Below are 5,372 nucleotides of genomic sequence, written 5' to 3'. Positions count from 1 at the left end.
CGAACTTCACTGTGTGTTTTCTGTGGAGTGAGTCAATAGAAATATACCACAACAGACACACAACACAGTCACAAGTGTGAAGGAAGTATAACCCCCTCCACAGACACACTGTCTATTTGTGTCCCCCCCCTTTATAGACACACCCTCAAAGCACTGGCGCCAACATCTAACCCCCTCCACCCACCCTTAACTGACCTCTAATTATGTCATGCAAAAAAAAGCTGTGCCCCATTCAAAGTCTCCCCTTAATCAAACCCAATTAATTCTGCTGTTTTCCCTTATTATCCTCTGCAGGGACAGCGTCCTTCCAGTGAGACTGTTAACTACAGCTGTGCTCCTCTCAGGTCTACAGGAGCAAAATAATGCGATTAATCAAATATGCTTTCAATTGTTCATGATGAACGCAGGGGCTGTGCAGGGGAGGTTTGCTAGAGCACTTCACTTGCACTTTACTTCACAACTTGACTGTCCACGAGGAATAAGAGGGCCGGCAACTGAGGAGGGGGCGGGCCAAAGACACCATCTTAGCACCAACATAACTGGTTTGTTCCACTTTGGAGTAAGCTGTTTGGGGGAAGAATCAGTTTTGCGTTGTGTGTTTCCTTGACTGATGAAGCCTTCTGGATGGAAGGTGAAATGTTTCAGAAAAAAAAAAAAAGAAACTGTCCAGATGACCTGACTGAAAATTGTTGAATGTTTCAAAGAAGATTTCTGCAACTCCAGGATGAAATGTTTCACCCTGGTTCATGCCAAGGCGATATTATAAACTTTTACACAACCATCTCTGCTACATTATCAGTTTTTGACTAAATATACCAAGTCATCTACCATCTGCTATTGGTAACGATAATAATTCATGTTAAGCATGTTTTGAAAACACAACATGTTAATTATAACCAAGCAGATAGAAAATTAATGCATAGTAAAAACTGGTTAAAAAAATTGTTTGCTTGAAAAACCACTATACATTTTTTATATGACACTACGTTACTTTTGCTTTAGATCGTTACCCTGCTTGGTAATGATTTGAATGGAAACATGCATATAGATAACATAGGCCCATATAAATCACCTTGATCTACAAAAAGTGATAGTTGTGCATAAGTTTATTTACAAAGGGTTTGTGACATTCTGGAGATTAGAGTTGTTTAAAGATGTCAGAAATCCACTTTGAATTTAGCCTAATTGTTAACTCGACTGCACGATTAAAACTTTTCTTTCTTGATTCTTTAAACTGAGATCATTCAGACTGCATGTTAGATGATAATTACTGGGGGGGTGCTCAACTCATTTTACATCCTTCCAATCTTTAGATCTGTTTACAACCTTTTACTGCTCCTTTCACATTTTGTTCTGGTTCAGCTTCTTTCAGCTGCCTTATGCAAATATTAACTTTTTTCCAGCTACTTTCAGCTAATTTCAACTGGGATTTTGTTTAGCTGTTTTGTGCTCTTTTTAGATTCATTCTGCTAACTACAACATTTCTGTGCTTCTTCTAACTTCTTTCTGCTAATTTCAGCTTGTTATGCTCCTTTCAGCTTATTTCTACAAGTTTCAGCGTTTTCTGCTATTTCAGCTACAATTTAGCTGTTTGATGCTCATTTTAGATTTTTCAGATAATTCCACATTTGTTGCACTCATTTCAACTTTATTCAACCTAATTCAGCACAAATGTGCTTTCCACTTCCTTCTGGTAATTTAAGCTTCTTTCTGCTTTTTTTAAGCTACTTATCAGCTATTTTTTGGTAATTTCAGCTTTTTTCAGAAAATTTCCACTTCTTTGTGCTCATTTCTGCTTCTTTCAGCCTAATTTGACAATTGTGTTCTTTCTGCTTTCTTCTGCTAATTTAAACTTGTTTGATCTTCTCAGCTATTAGCTACATTTTTAGAATTTTTAGCTAATTTCAGCTCTTTCCATTTCATTCTGGTAGTTTAAGCTTCTTTCTGCCTTTTTCAGCTACTTTTCAACTATTTCTTTTGCTAATTTCAACTTCTTTAGCTAGTTTCTGCATTCAGTTCTGCTTATTTAAACCTAACTCAGCAACTATGTATTCTTTTATTTTTCTTCTGCTAATTTAGGCTTGTTCTTTCTTTTCAGCTAAAACTCAGCATGTTTTTTTTAGCTAATTTCAGCTGTTTTTTAGCAAGTTCTTCAGCAATAAGCATTCACACTGCATTTTGCAGGAAATGCCTTTTCTCTATTCATTATTTGGAATGTTAAATATCATGGTAATGTTTTTCAAAAATGTAATATTTTGCTATTTTAACTTAGGATAAGGCTTTCGTTATCATTTAATTAAACGTTGATGCTAAACCATATTTATGGAGTCTTATTTTTGACCTATAAACATTTATGACAGCTTTTTTCCACTTCCTCTGTCTTGATAGCACTTCTGAACTAAAGTCAGGTGAAAGCTGTAATGCATATGTGTCAAACTCAAGGCCCGGGGGCCAAATATGACCCTCGTTGACATCTTTTCTGGCCCCCAAGATGATATTTTAAACATAAAATACTTTTGTCTCTTGAATTTTTTTCAGTAATCTTTGTTTATAATGTTGAAAACACAAAAGAGAACATCAAATGGGACCGATCAAACTCTTGTTGAGCAACCTGTGACCAAGAAAAGATGTCGGGTGTTTGATTTGAGTTAATGTAGATTCTGAAATTGGTCCTTAGTTGGAAAAAGGTTTTAACTTTGGCCCCCTTTTGTAAGTGAGTTTGACACCCCTGCTGTAATGGTTGCTTGACATCTGTCTCTTTGCATACAGTGGGGTTTGTCAGTAATCAGAGGTTGGCCTTTAGTTATAGAGAAGAGCACGTTTGTAACTCACACCTTTAGTCTAATCTTCTTAACTCAGTAAGACGTGATGCAGCATGAAGGTATGCAGATTCTGTCAGGGCTTGATGAGTTAAGTGGAACATCTTGCCTCCAGTTGCTTTCAAGGAAGTCGTAATCTCACGTGTTCTCTGACGTTTTCTAGTCTGTCATCTAAGGTCATGGAGCATATAACTGTTGGTGTTGGTGCGTCACCTTCTGTGTCCTTAAAAGATCAAGAATAACTCTGCAAGCTCCTATTTTAGATAAATCTGAGAAGACTGAAAGTGTTAAACATTCATTTAACCTGTATAAATAAAGGTATATTGTATTCTTAAAGAACTGTATTAAATTGAGAAGAACAAATGAAAGAAATGGCATTTAAAAATGAAACAAAAATAGTTAGATTGTAAGGCATTATAAAATACTAAAAACAGGAACATGTCTGTATTGGTTTTTGCCAGGAACTTAGTAGATGTTTGAAGCCACAGAGGTCATGGTTGAGAGCTTCAGATCTGTTTACAAGATATTCCAGGAACAGGGCCCTTTTGCCTAGTTCAGTCCTCACAGAGGGAACACTGCATGTAATAATGTCCTGAGAGCGCACGCTGTAGCTGCACTCATACAGTGACACTATGATAGACAGCATTCAACATCTACAGGGTGCTTGTAGGGGCATTCATGTAAATAATGTCACCATAGTCAATGGAAGGAAGGAAAGTCACAGTTACAAGGCATTCCCTAGCATTCAGAGTTAGACAGGAAATATTTCTGAAAAAGAAACCCAGTTTAACTTTCAGTTTCCTTACCAAATTTTCCATGTGGAGCTTAAAAGAGAGATGCAAATTCACCAAGATACCCAAACATTTGTAGGAATCGACAAACTCAGTAGAGCACCTTTCAAAGATAAAATCGAAGGAAGAACTGCTGCGACGACTTCCTGTTTGAAAACAACATCCCTTTGGTTTCATCAGCATTTAAGACAAGTTTGAGGTGGAACAAATCAGACTGGATAATATCAAATGTGGATTGCAAAAGCTGGAAAACCTTAGTAACTGTTTTAGCTTGACAATAAACAACTGTGTCATCAGCATAGAAATGTAAGGATGCGTCAGGGATGCTTTGACCTACATTACCTATGTAGATTATAAAGAGGGTGTGTCCTAAAACTGAGCCTTGTGGTACACCATTGTTGACAGTTGAATAACTGGAGGAAGTACCATTATGTTGAACACATTGCTTCTGGTCTGAGAGATAGTTGGTGAATCAACCAATGGTGTGATCTGAGAAACCGATTTCTGAGAGTTTATGACACAAGATGTTATGATCCACAGCATCAAAAGCTTTAGACAGGTCTAAGAAAAGTGCAGCACAATAATCCTTAGCATCCAGTGCTTCAACAACGTCATTAAGAACCTTCAGTGAAGCAGTCATTGTGCTGTATTGTTTCCTGAAACCAGACTGAAGGCAAGGTAAGATGTTAAATGAGTCCAGATAATTTCTGATTTGAGAGTTTATCAGTTTTTCGAGAACCTTAGCTAAAATAAGAGTTTAGAGATTGGTCAATAGTTGATCAGTGAAGTGGGGTCACCTCCCTTCAGCAAAGGAAGAACAGGCATAACGATGAAAAAATATTTTATGTCTGGAGAAACAGCTTTATGTTTATATGTGTTGCCATGTGATTAAGGGGCAGAGAAGATTAAAGACCTTGTTTCTGCATCTTATTGCCACAAACATTTTTTTTTTCATCCTGAGATTTATTGTTCAACGTCAAGAAACATGTGGACAAGACACGTTTTCTTGGGTAAACCCTAAATGTAAATGTTTAATTATAGGAAGTGTGTTTGTATTATTGCGGTGTACAAAACAGAATCTAGATACACTAAACTGAAAATAATTAGAGTGGATTTTACCACAAAAATAATAAATGTTTTATTTGAATCACATTTTATTTTTGCCACTAACTTTGGCTCAAAGCACGCCACAGCTGAGTAGTACCAAGTTGTTCAGTAGTTAGTATCTGTTCAGGCCGGGTTCAGCACTGCCCAACCCAGGTACTAATCCCTGGACTGTCAGAGGACCCTTCTCTGAACTCCTTCAAAACACAGGAAAATGCTCTAATTGGGGGATTTTCTACATCATTAACCCGGATGAGCCATAAAACCCACCTTCCCTACTTCTGTCTTCCTCTCCTCTTTGCTTTGTTTTTCTCCTTAATGTTTTTGCTTTCTCCCACTGAGACTTCCTCAGAGTCTTAGTTGCTTTTATTATTTTCTGTTAAAAGAGCTTTTCCCCCCACTGCTGTCTAGCATCTCTTTAGAAATTTAGCAAAAGAATCATGAAAACGAAAATATGCATGTATACTTAATTGGTAACGCTCTCTGTGTAGAGCACGAATGGTTGTTTGTCTTGTTTGTCTTTATGTGGCCCTGGAATGAACTTGTGACCTGTTCAGGTGTCGCTTACCTTTCATACAGGGACTGCTAGAGATAGGCACCTTGTCCCTTGCCAAGAAAAAATAGGTAAATAAATTGTTGGCTTCAAAAGATAAAATTG

This window comes from Nematolebias whitei, chromosome 3 (assembly GCF_014905685.2).
Source record: "Nematolebias whitei isolate Nwh7 chromosome 3, NemWhi1, whole genome shotgun sequence".
Taxonomy (NCBI): domain Eukaryota; kingdom Metazoa; phylum Chordata; class Actinopteri; order Cyprinodontiformes; family Rivulidae; genus Nematolebias; species Nematolebias whitei.
This window is presented reverse-complemented; position numbering follows the sequence as displayed.